Genomic DNA, 11,876 nt, shown 5'->3' with positions numbered 1-11,876 from the left:
TATGTCAGTCATGACAAATGTTTGACTTAAATTAAGGAAGACTGGGCATATTCTCTTTATCGGAATCATAAAAACTTAAGATACTTCAGAGTCGTAACCTAGGTAGAATATCTCGGGAGCAGTTGAGGAACATCGAGAGATATCATATAAAGAGCATCATGACACTATCTAAGCGGAGCGCTACCATCCCTTTGCGAGTATAGCAGCAAGAAATGTTTTGCCAAAAATGCCACTCAGATTACCGGAAACGACACTTCCCAGGCCTTGTAAGTTGCTTCTAAACATTCTTAAGTTTGAGCTCTCATGTTTAAGAATTTACACTAAGAAATTAGAAAACAACAATTTGGTAAAATCTCTTTCTATGGAAAAAAATAGGAATTTACGTTACTTTATAAGCTCTGATTAAACATTATATTACATAGGTTATTGAAGATACGCAAGCACGGTAGAACATTATGATGGTGGACGTTGCCTAAAAATATGGAAGCCATATGAGGAATTTAGGTGTATAATAATTGTGAGGTTTTTGTTATCATTACTTGTCTTACATGCCAAAAACCTACTGGGGGGGGGGGGGGTAGGGAGGAGATCTGAGTTTGGGATTTGACATTTGAGGCACTCATATATGGGCTAACAATGAAACTGTTAGCGTATATAAAACACATAGACGTACATATATTTATCAACGGTAACCGTTGTATGTATAATAGTGGTAAGCAGCGTTGAAAAATGTTAAAAAACATGTTTTTAGATTGTACCGGTTAAACACGCTTATTAACATACATTAAGATTTCTTAAAGTATCGTGTCTGTCGGTGGAGTGATGACGCACATTTCATTTAATTCTGGCGAAGAAGAACGCGCCCCCCCCTTCCCATTTGTATTACCAACCCCACCATATTTGTTACGAATCTGATCCTTAAGGGCCATAAAAGTTAAATAGGTGTGAATATAGTGGACGTTTTGAGATGAAATTGTCGAGTGTGATGAGAGACGGCAAATTGTTCAGATACACGGCAGTTGATATTTCAATTCAAACAAAAATCTTAAACGGTATTTAGAAATATTATAGTCAAATTTTCATATGAACACTATAAAAATGTTATAACAAGTCAAATATCGACTCTTTTTTATCGAAGTGTCCACTTTTCATATGGAAAGTATTCAAACAAATAGTCGAAAAATGTGGAGTGAAAAATACGAAGATTGAGATGAAGTTGTTAAGATTTTATTTTCTCTATTCAATTTGGAACACTGTAGTACCTATATAAGTTAACACCTTCTTGGGGGAAATACCCAAAGTGGCCACCGGTGTGAATGAGAATGAATGATACATAATTAAACCACCAGAAAACTAAGAAAATGTTTGTCATATCAAATTGTAACACAGGATTGCAACTTGGGGTTATAAGAAGGCCAAACATGGTAGCAGATTATAGTTCTGTAGGTTTTCCTCTCTAGATCATTGTGCACCGACAGGCTTATTCTGTGAATATGATATGATGTAACATAGGGATTATGTCGGCTGTCGACTCTTAAAGTCTCGAATGCTCGAATGTTCATTTAGTGTGTGTTGTTGGTTATTAGTAAAGTGGTATATAATTAAACCTAGGATGTGTATTATGTACAGATGGTTGGTGTAGAGGTAGAGCAAGAACTAGCTACAGTGCATGTAAGGTAGGTCAGTCATCAATTACAAACAGATACTGCAGGGCGGTAGATGAAGGGCACGGGATTAACTGCTCGTTTAGAAGCGTCTGGTTGTGTGTACTTTTAGAAATCGTCGGCGCTATTTTAGTTTGTTTCGGGGGTGAAGAGATAGCTTAGTCTGAGCACTGGGTAAATCCTGCCTTTTGTTTGTTACAGGAGCATTTTAATACTACCAAGTAGAGTGCTCTTACTTTTACTTTTGCGTATTTGTCATATATGGTTTCGCTTCTTCGCTATTTAATTAAGTCTTTATTATTGCATTTTGTGCTAAGTTATGACCACTGGATAGACTTGTTTAAATTTAAAGGAGTTTATTTATTTATTTATTTTATATATATATATATATTCTAAGGAATAATTTTAAAAACAATATAAATTTTACAATGAAATTCCTAAAATTCCTAATTATATATATATATATATACACACACACACACACACATATATATATATATATATATATTCCTTACACTTTAACCCAATATGAAAAAATAGGGGCACAACCAGGACCTAACTCTAACACAACCATTGATTATTGTTGTCTGTATTTTTTTAGCTAGCCTACAACACAAACAGTAAAATAATTGACCAAAGTTTTCTGGATATTTCAGTGGCCCGGCCCCTACCTCCTCCGCGCCCCCCCCCCCCCCAAATAAAATTGTCATTTTAGTTTATATGCACTGGGTAAGTTTTCTTAGTTCCCACATAGTTTATTAAATTCAAACACATATAGGCAAAAGTTAAATACATCGAAAGTGCATGTACGTAAATATTTACGTAGGCCGACAACTATTCACATAAAACAACACTGTTCTCTATTGTTTTAAGATCATGCCATTTTGCCATAATCGTGCACAGAAATTATGTGATTTTCTTGTAGTTTTTGTCCTGTAATACCTCCATATCCATGTAAGGGTAATGATTTTCCCGCACAACATTGTTTAAAATAAACAGCAGACATGGAATAATTTATAACACTTACGAATTCAGCCGAGAAGCTGTTTTAGTATCAATTTTGTCATGCAGTGAATAGTTCTGAATAGCAAAAACATCGAAGAAAGAAAATAAACAAATAAATCATAAAATCAAATCTTCGAAAAGAAGAAAATGACACGAAGACCGGTACATTTTTTTTCAAGCAGATATACACACAACCGCATAGCTTCTTCCTCCTGGATAAACCACACCTTATGTTAGGCGGCCGGGGTTAGACCATAAAAATAGGTTCCATTGCTCCTATCCTAACACCACGCATATCAATGGTTGAGTTAAATGTATACGATGAAAAATTGTTGGTGTATAGTTGTCCATGTACTATCAATTCGTTACGCAACCCACACCTTCTATTTTATACAGTTAGTAAAGCATTTACTGGTTTTAAAATGTGAATGAGGGTTATATACATCTCTGATATACTCTAGTTGGAATGGGAATGTTCAGAAGATGCTACAATGCCTGTAATACCCAACAAATTCAAATTGGAAAAAATATAATTTTTTTCCAATAATATTTATGTCAAATTTCCATTTTATATGAGCAAATTGGTTACGAATATTAAATGCATTATAACTTACATTTTATAGAATTCTAATTGTCGATAGACCTGACGCACTATTCTGTGGTATATGGAAGCTACCACGGGTAATGTAAAACTTCAAGATGAATGACACATGAAAGCTAGTTTTCGCCCATCATTGTCGATCTTAGTATTAACCAGTTGCTCTGATACTGTTATCATAGATCACTGCAACTTAGTGTGGTTACTACACTAGTATTACATACAAGTACAAATCACATAACGGCAACAACTGGATCTGATACATGATTCCTGCAGAAATGGACTTTATACATTGTACAGAAAGTAAATATTGACAGCGCAGTAGACTTTGAACTTGAACTAAAAAAAATCGAGAAACATAGAGGATAAGAACAGTCTAAAATGAAATGGTGGGACAAAGATGTATACATATATATAATTATAGATAACTTTAAAGAAACATTTGTCTTAGATCATAGTCCCTATCACCTGATGTTGGATTTACTGCTAACTACTGATGATGCTTAAGTTGCAAGGTATAATCATGAATTCATTCAAGTGTACGTATTAGCGTATGTTCATTTTAATGTTAATAATGTACATTGGCATAGCTTTACATTTCATTTACCTCAGAACGCAAAACAATGCAAGTTGTTTCCTATTGCAACAAGGAATTAATCTGGGATCGAACTATTTGTTGCAATAAATGTTGCCATCACATGTTGATATACAATATTCTCCGAAAGAGGTTCCAATCATAGCCCGCAATACTTAAAAGATATACTAACAGATCAAAGATGAAGACATTGTTTATTACTGTAATTCAATATTCAAAGTGTCATTGACGTAATTGTTAATTGCCATACCTATTCACTAACCGACTAAGGGGAAATATTATCCGTTTGCCGGGTAAATGAGAAGAGTCATGTTATTCACTGGCAAAAACTGTAAGTGATGCGGTGGATTATGGTACATTTAACACATACCATTGACCTTTTTGTATTACTTATAACCATTGTGAAATTACTTCTAAAAAAAAGTTACAATTGCAAGTTTTGCAAAAATTGTGTCATCTTTTGAAAACTTTTATCTGTACTCGGATGCTATAAAGTTTCACTGGAAGAACTGATTATGGATAGGTAGCTAATCTGCAAGCTGCCGGGAATTGTTTGGCTTTTTTTCAACAGTCTTTAAATTAGGTCTAGAAGGTTGAACATGAATTGTGATATCCAAAACTTCCAATGTCTGTAATCTTTTTATCCGTCTCTATCCGTGTGTCACGGGTTGCCTAGGGTGGTGGAAATAAAACAACGATGGCACGGTGGTAAAGTTTCTAATTTATTATAAGATAAAACGAAATCCCTGCAAGAGGAATAATAGTGCGAGGAAATGTTAGCATGTTCTCAATATGTTAGAGTGTCCACACAACATCATAAACCCTTACACATTAATATTTTGATATTATAACATATCGGACTGACAAAGTTACATTTATACAACAAATTAACTTAATATTTCCTTTCTACAATTGCGAGAATTCCATTATAGTCCACTGGATATGATTTAAAGCAACTCTTAACACAAAAAACTACGGTATTAAATTAATTGGATTCTAAACTAAACGTAATGACAATTATGCAATTACTTACGGGACCGTTGTATAAGCAACTCCGGGTTCTTCACTGACAGCTAAACACGTGGGAACACGAAGTTACCATGTAGCCACATGCTGGAACACTCAGTAACCCGACTTACAATACATAAAAGTTGGCAGGAACACGCAGTAGCTACCATTGACTCAATTTGGGAGGAAACACCTGCATGGTACGGAAGAGTGCGTCGTCACTCTTGCACCGACTAACAATAATAATAATAATAATAATAATAATGAGCCACCCCAACTGCCGCTACTATTTTTATACTAGCCCTCGGCATCTCATGCAAACATTCCATCCAAACACACTGAATGAAAGTTAATTGAGTTTACGCAAATTTAATCCGCTTAGTCCAGATTACCAGGCATTCCCTAGCCCTTGAACAACCCGACAAAGTTGTTTGCATACGACATGACTGAATTCCATGTGGCTACGTGACACCGTGGAATATTTTCCTCTCCCAGGAAAACTGGGGGAATTCGGTCTACATGTGCAGATCTACGTTCTTTTTACCATGCTTTTACTTCAATCAGTATTCAAGGGAAATGTAATTTATAGTAGTACACTGAAAAAAATAAACTAGTCAATATTGCCACGGACTAACGTTAAATTAGTTTGTAACGTTAGTCAATGCACACGAACTAGCAAAAATCTTCGTTTCATCGCTGCTTCTTAGTCAGTTTACACTGACTAAGGAAAATATAATCGCAGCTTAGTCGATGGCGACGGACTAAGGTATTTTAACCCATGGACTAAGAACGATACGGACACCCGATTTACGCCATAATCGTAGCTTAGTCGGTCGGTCGACGGACTAATGTATTTTAACCCAATTCGATTCACTTCAATTTGGAAACCGAGAGGCAACGGCAGCTTGCTGGACTTGGCATAGTTTCATACGATCACTCTAAGCAACTTTCAACCGTAAATCACCCAAGAAGGTCTTTAGAAGAATGGAGGTATTAACTGCCATCATCGGCCTACCTGTTATTCCTTTAACTTGAAGGTAAAATTAAAGTTAATTGTTAGGCCACTGGCACTAGTACTCATGTATTATGGTTAGTGTAACGCTACCGTTGTCACGCTGGCTTTTCGCAATACACAAGTGCAATGACAGTGAGTAGCCTATAGGCTTCTACTGGGTACTGCAGTGCATTCTCAACACTAAAGTGTGCATTCTAAACACCAATTAAAAATGTGTTATGTGTGTATTGGGCTAGACTGAACAGTGGCACATAATCTTCTAATTTATTCCCAAACAAATGCTGGAACTATAAGTCTCAATAGTTTATTTGAAGTCTACACTCATTTGGTAAAGATTTCCTGTAATATCCCATGTGAATCTAAATGGGTAGGCTTTGTGATATTGAATAAGCAAGGCTAGACCTTCAAACGTACAGTCACAGTAGGCTGAACAAATTATGTTGGCTAGTCAACGGTATTATATGTTGCGAGCAGTCAGGATGCACGCTTCAGTTCTATTTAACCTTTTCATTTATCATTTTTTAGTATTTAATTTCCGGTCACGCTCATGAAACAATTGCGACATTCCTTCACGGTCGACTTGTTTACTGTAAGAAGTATTAACCGTTTTTTCTCAGGAAAGCTTGATAGTCTGAAGTTATTATAACATGTGCTTTTAGTATACTGCCAAAAGAGTAAGTTGTTGTATTTGTATTGATATTTTATGTAGAAGTAACGGAAAATTTAGTATGTTTAGTTTGGTCTATAACTGCACGTTTTTTTTCTGTCCAATGTAGTGCAGGGTTCACTTGCGCGAATTCAAATTATTCTGTTTATGTATATGTATATGCATCGATTCGTAGATTATGATGTTTTTTGACATTTATTTGTAATTCAAGCATATCTGTTTAGTAGCAAAGTTTAAAGGTTAAGATTAATTAGTTTTCTCTTTTTGATCCTAGATTGAATGAAACTCATTGACGTAAATAATAGATCAGATGATACAGTTTAACGCAGTTGCTAAAACTCTGGGTATTCTCTAGTCTTCGCCGGTCCATTATATACTTTAGTACTACTAGTAAGACTAAATCAAAACGACCGAAAGACAAACTTAGTGTAACAAAGTATTGATTCTCCTCTAGCCTAGGTCTAAACAGGCTTGTTATGTGAGCAAGCAAAATAACAACTAAAAACGATTAGGCCTATAAATAAGTTGGCTCAGTGCATTTCTGTTTCTAAAATTTTATATTTTTAAAGATCATAAAAACAAACAAAGATTTAGCCCATGTTTTATTATCTCTGTATTCTGGGCATTTGATTCTGGTTGCAATGGTGATGACACTCTCGTTCAAATTTTCAGCTTTATACAGTCTGCTTCAAACTTTGGGATTGTTTTTTGAGACTATAGTGGAAGCAAATCTCACATAACTTTGTGGTGACAACTTTATTTATTTATTTTTTCAAATGATGAATACTTTGCTGTTTCGTTTTTCCAGCAGGAATTGAAAAGCCAAATATCTAAGTCAAGGGTGAGGTTTCCTGTGATGTACGACACCAGTGTGGAGGCAACAACAGAAGAGGAGAACTGTGTTATATATGGCTTAAAGACATGTTTTAAGATGATATATTGGTACCCTTCGCAGAACAAAAGAGTTTATCCAAGAGTCCAAAAAGCAAAGGAACAAGTACCATAGAGAAAAAAGATGGAAGAGTGAGTTTAACTATTGTACCCAACTGTTTAATGATATTAAAGATACTTTTCATAACCTGTTTTAAAAAAAAAACAGGTCTAGTATATCATTTACGTGCAAGCTTCAATTCAACCAATTGCCTGGTACATCACAATGTTCACAATGCATTCCTGTATATGAAACCTGACGACTGGCAAACCGACTGTGGTGGATGTGGCTGGGAGAGCAATTTTAAATTGCCCATATATATATATATATATATATATATTTAATATGCCCATCCCCTCATTGACCTAGGTGAGCTCATGATTTGACCAGTTGAAACCTACAGGAAAATGATAGGTATCACTTCATATGTAAGGATGGGCATTTCCAGTATTTTATATTGGTGGGCCACCACTGCCAGAGTCCGCCCATCCCTTACATATAGAATCCTGTCAATCATTTTCCAGTAGTTTTCAACTGGTTAAATCATGAGCTGACCTAGATCAATGAGGGGGGGGGGGGGGCATTTTGGGGGTCTACTGGCAGGGGTACCCCACTAATATAAAATACTGGAAATGCCCATCCCTTACATATGAAGTGATACCATTTTCCAGTAGTTTTCAACTGGATACATCATGAGCTCATCTAGGTCAATGGGGGATGGGCATTTTGGGGGTCTACTGGCAGGGGTACCCCACCAATAAAAATTACTGGCAATGCCCATCAGTTGTATCTGAAGTCCTAACCAACATTTTCCAGTAGGTTTCAAGTGGTTTCCTCATGAGCTGACCTAGGTCAGCCTTGAGGGGTCAATTATAGATCACTGGCAGGGGTACCCCACCACCAATAATTACTGGCAATGGCCATTTGTTGCTCTTGGGGCCATACCTGACACATTGTACTTACTTTGATGTGTTACCATGAAAACTGATCTAGGTTAGCTATCAGGTGACTTTAAAATTGCTCTCCCAGCCACACCCACCACAGTCGGTTTGCAAGTCGTCTGGTTTCATATACAGGAATGCACTGTGAACATTGTGATGTACAAGGCAATTGGTTACCTTCCCAGCTAACCAAACCCTCTGGGCTCCCGGTCTATTGGGATCATTATTAACATGATTAACATAATTATTAAGCTTTGAAAAATAACTTGGTGTTATGCTGTGCAAAGCTAATAATTATTTGGTAAAGCTGCTATTCCTGGCTTATAATTTGAGGGACCTAGATTTAAATGTATACTTCCCAATATGTTATAAAATTTTAATGTAAATGTATGTTTATGATAATGTGAGTTATCATGTGCTATATCTGTATCTGTGCTTACACGTATATCATATTTTCTGTTCACAGGTCAATTATGGTGCAGATTTTGGCTTCCTGAAGACAAGTGGGAGGCCATTTGTAGTTAGGAGAAACACTCTTTGTTCGTGAAGACTTAACTGGTGTCGATTTGGGGTACCACTTTAAAACGAAAGTCATGAGGAACCCTTGCCCAAGATTCAACTTTGCATTATTGTGCAGTGCTATACTTTTGCGATTCATGTTTGATCCATTAACTTGTCTTAACTTTGTTGGAATAAAATCATATTTTCAGATTTTTGTTTACAGTGATTTCTTCCCTATCTGTCGAAAGTCAGCCTTTGTAGACATCAGAAGTTTTATCAGAAATAAATACTGCCAACGTACACATTATTGTGTTTCTTCTGCTCTGTTTTCTTTCAGTGATGCTAGTCAGTGAAACTAGTCGGGTTTAATTCTTTCAGTGATTCTAGTCAGTGCAACTAGTCAGTCGATACCGACTAAGAAAGGTTAGTCGGGAGAGGCACCATCCTGACTAATGTAAAACCTGCTATAAACTAGTCGGTGGCTCATATAAATTAGTCGGTAAAGACCGACTAATGTCACCAACTAATGTAACTGACTAATATACATTTACCGACTAAGAAATTGTTGATCGACTAAGTTGACGGACTAAGATGACCCACTAAGAAATCCGACTGACTAAGGAATAAATTAGTCGGTATAGCAACTGACTAAGGCTATGTTAGTCGGGAGAGGCACCAGATGGACTAACGTTATGTTAGTCGGTGAACCAATTTAAGTTTTCAGTGTATTTCCTCCAGTACACACCAATAGGGCTACGTCTGAACACCTCTAACTGCTTGATATATTTAGTTTGACCGGGAATAACTTGAACCATAGCATCCCTACAGATGCAAAGAAGCTCGTTTGCTACCGACAGTCAGCTGTACGGAAGCCGAGAGGTTCATAGGTTTCCTCAAAAAGGTCGTTTTGCCACTTTGAATGAGTTTGCCGCGTTGGGCGTATTTGCCACAAACAATAATGGCACAACAATACTGCTTTTGGTTGAAAAAGAACTAAAACAATGGGAGTCCTCTGAACAGATACATAGGTAAATAAGTGAGCAGACGGATAGGGCAAAACTATTGTCGGAGTAGGGACAGCAATGCCTACCATATATAGGTTTGGTGGACATAATAGCAAACACGATGATGATTAAGCCAATGATAGATATAATAGCTATATCGGGTACCTGCATGAAATAAATGCAATCTATCCAGTTATATTTATTAACTGATAGGCACAGTGCTCAACTTTGTAGGTGCCCTAGTGCATGATGGTGAAGCGGGGAAGTCGGAGACCGTACAATCGCACAATACTACGGGGTGGACTTTACAAAATTGAAGTGGTAGTAAACAGGAAATGTGTATGTGTGCCCTTTTTTAAAATGCATGTCAATAATTCATCACATAAATTTGAAAGCTTGAACTGCTGGGGATATACATAAACTGCATGTGAGAAATGTTTGATGCCAGCTTATATTGATGCTGTGCTTGAAGTTGGACATCGGTGTACCTGGTTTAATCCTCCAAAATCTCGCTGCAAAACCTACACTGCTATATATCACGAATCAAAGCAAGGACAAATTAATGACACCCCAACTGATGAATTTTGTTGAAATTGATACAGGATCGACGGAATGTCAATACCTTTATGAGAGGTATTCTCACATTACTTGAACGGTTTTTTTTTCTTCAAAAAAACGTTCCCTTACATCTAAAACTAGTTGTGATTCAAAGTTAACACAAAGTTGTCGAGGCTGGTTTATACTATTTGTAGCATTAATCCCGCCTCTTATTATCACAGTATGTGTGAATGAGTTTTCCTTTAAACTTTGTGTATCGTTTCTGCCGCTTTGGTTCGCATCAAATATTCGATTTGGGCTCTGGTAAGCAGTTTAAAATGTGGAATAATCAAACAATTTAGCCAAACTTCCTCGTGCAAGTTATGGAGAAGTGGCATGTACAAACTATTTAGTCATAATAGGTGCTAACCTTTAATCACATATATTACCATATCATACATTGTAATATTCCGCTCCAAAATACTGTAACGAAAAATATGTTTCTCGTTTCGTTCTTTTACTCGTTTTTTGTTGTTATAATACTTAGTATTGCTGGGAATCCGCTGCTGTGGCATCTTTTTATATTCTCTGCGCTCATCAAACAGTCCAATCATGTTTGAACATGAAGTGTCCTCGACATCCGGTCTTCCCTGCGTACGTGCAGTTTCTTTACCTCGTGTCGAGAGGATGTGATAAAAGTGTAAGTCGGGAGGCCATTTTGTTAGAGTAAGTAAAGTCAATTCCCGCTAACTTTAAAGAATTAATTTTATGAGATATAACCATACAACTCACTACACAGCATTTAAACTACTGGTGTATTTCAGAATAGTATTTTAATAAGCCCATATTTCTGATCGTAGGAGTGGTACTCGTAGAGATTAACAAGGTAAATGTTAGTTAGGTTGTTCACGCTCAGTATAAAAAGGAAAAGTTGTAGCATACGTTAGGGTGTTAGGATGTGCTGACACTGAAAAATTTTGTTTCATAAGTTCTTTCGTGGTAATAGTTGCGTTTCTATTTCGAGTCGATCTCTGGTGGTTTGAATATGGAATACTTGATATATCAAGAGACAATATTTAGCTCTTAAAATAAGAGGGATTCATTATAGATTAAATGAAGTAAGTTATGGTCATTGTCGAAGTGAATATCACTGTTCAGTGCATTCACTGTTTACTATTGTAAGATGAATGTAGTACCTTATTTTACGTAGTACAAATTTTAGTATAATCAATTGTTCTTACAGTTAGTTTACGAACATGATCACACCGACCTTCGTTTATAGGCCATCAGCTGAAGGTCGAAATTCGCTTGTTTCGTTCCAGCAACTGCGGGTCTAAAATATCTCTACAGCATTGAATACATAAATTAACTAAGATTAATGATCCAAAAGTTCTCCATGTACTTTCCTGC

The 11,876-nt window shown here is 36.4% G+C and overlaps 1 long non-coding RNA gene across 3 annotated transcripts; it reads left to right on the top strand.

Moving 5' to 3' along the window:
• The first annotated feature begins 5,472 nt into the window (after positions 1–5,472).
• On the top strand, positions 5,473–9,233 carry LOC139976300 (uncharacterized). 3 transcript variants are annotated; one of them, XR_011796078.1, is made up of 3 exons: positions 5,473–5,907; positions 7,361–7,575; positions 8,891–9,233. It is a non-coding gene; the product is annotated as an uncharacterized lncRNA (long non-coding RNA). The 3 variants fall into 3 exon arrangements; XR_011796080.1 differs by lacking the exon at positions 5,473–5,907 and adding an exon at positions 5,924–6,559; XR_011796079.1 differs by lacking the exon at positions 5,473–5,907 and adding an exon at positions 5,926–6,559 and having other exon boundaries at positions 7,364–7,575.
• The last annotated feature ends 2,643 nt before the right edge of the window (positions 9,234–11,876 follow it).

This window comes from Apostichopus japonicus, chromosome 11 (genome assembly GCF_037975245.1).
Source record: "Apostichopus japonicus isolate 1M-3 chromosome 11, ASM3797524v1, whole genome shotgun sequence".
NCBI lineage: Eukaryota > Metazoa > Echinodermata > Holothuroidea > Aspidochirotida > Stichopodidae > Apostichopus > Apostichopus japonicus.
This window is presented reverse-complemented; position numbering and strand designations above follow the sequence as displayed.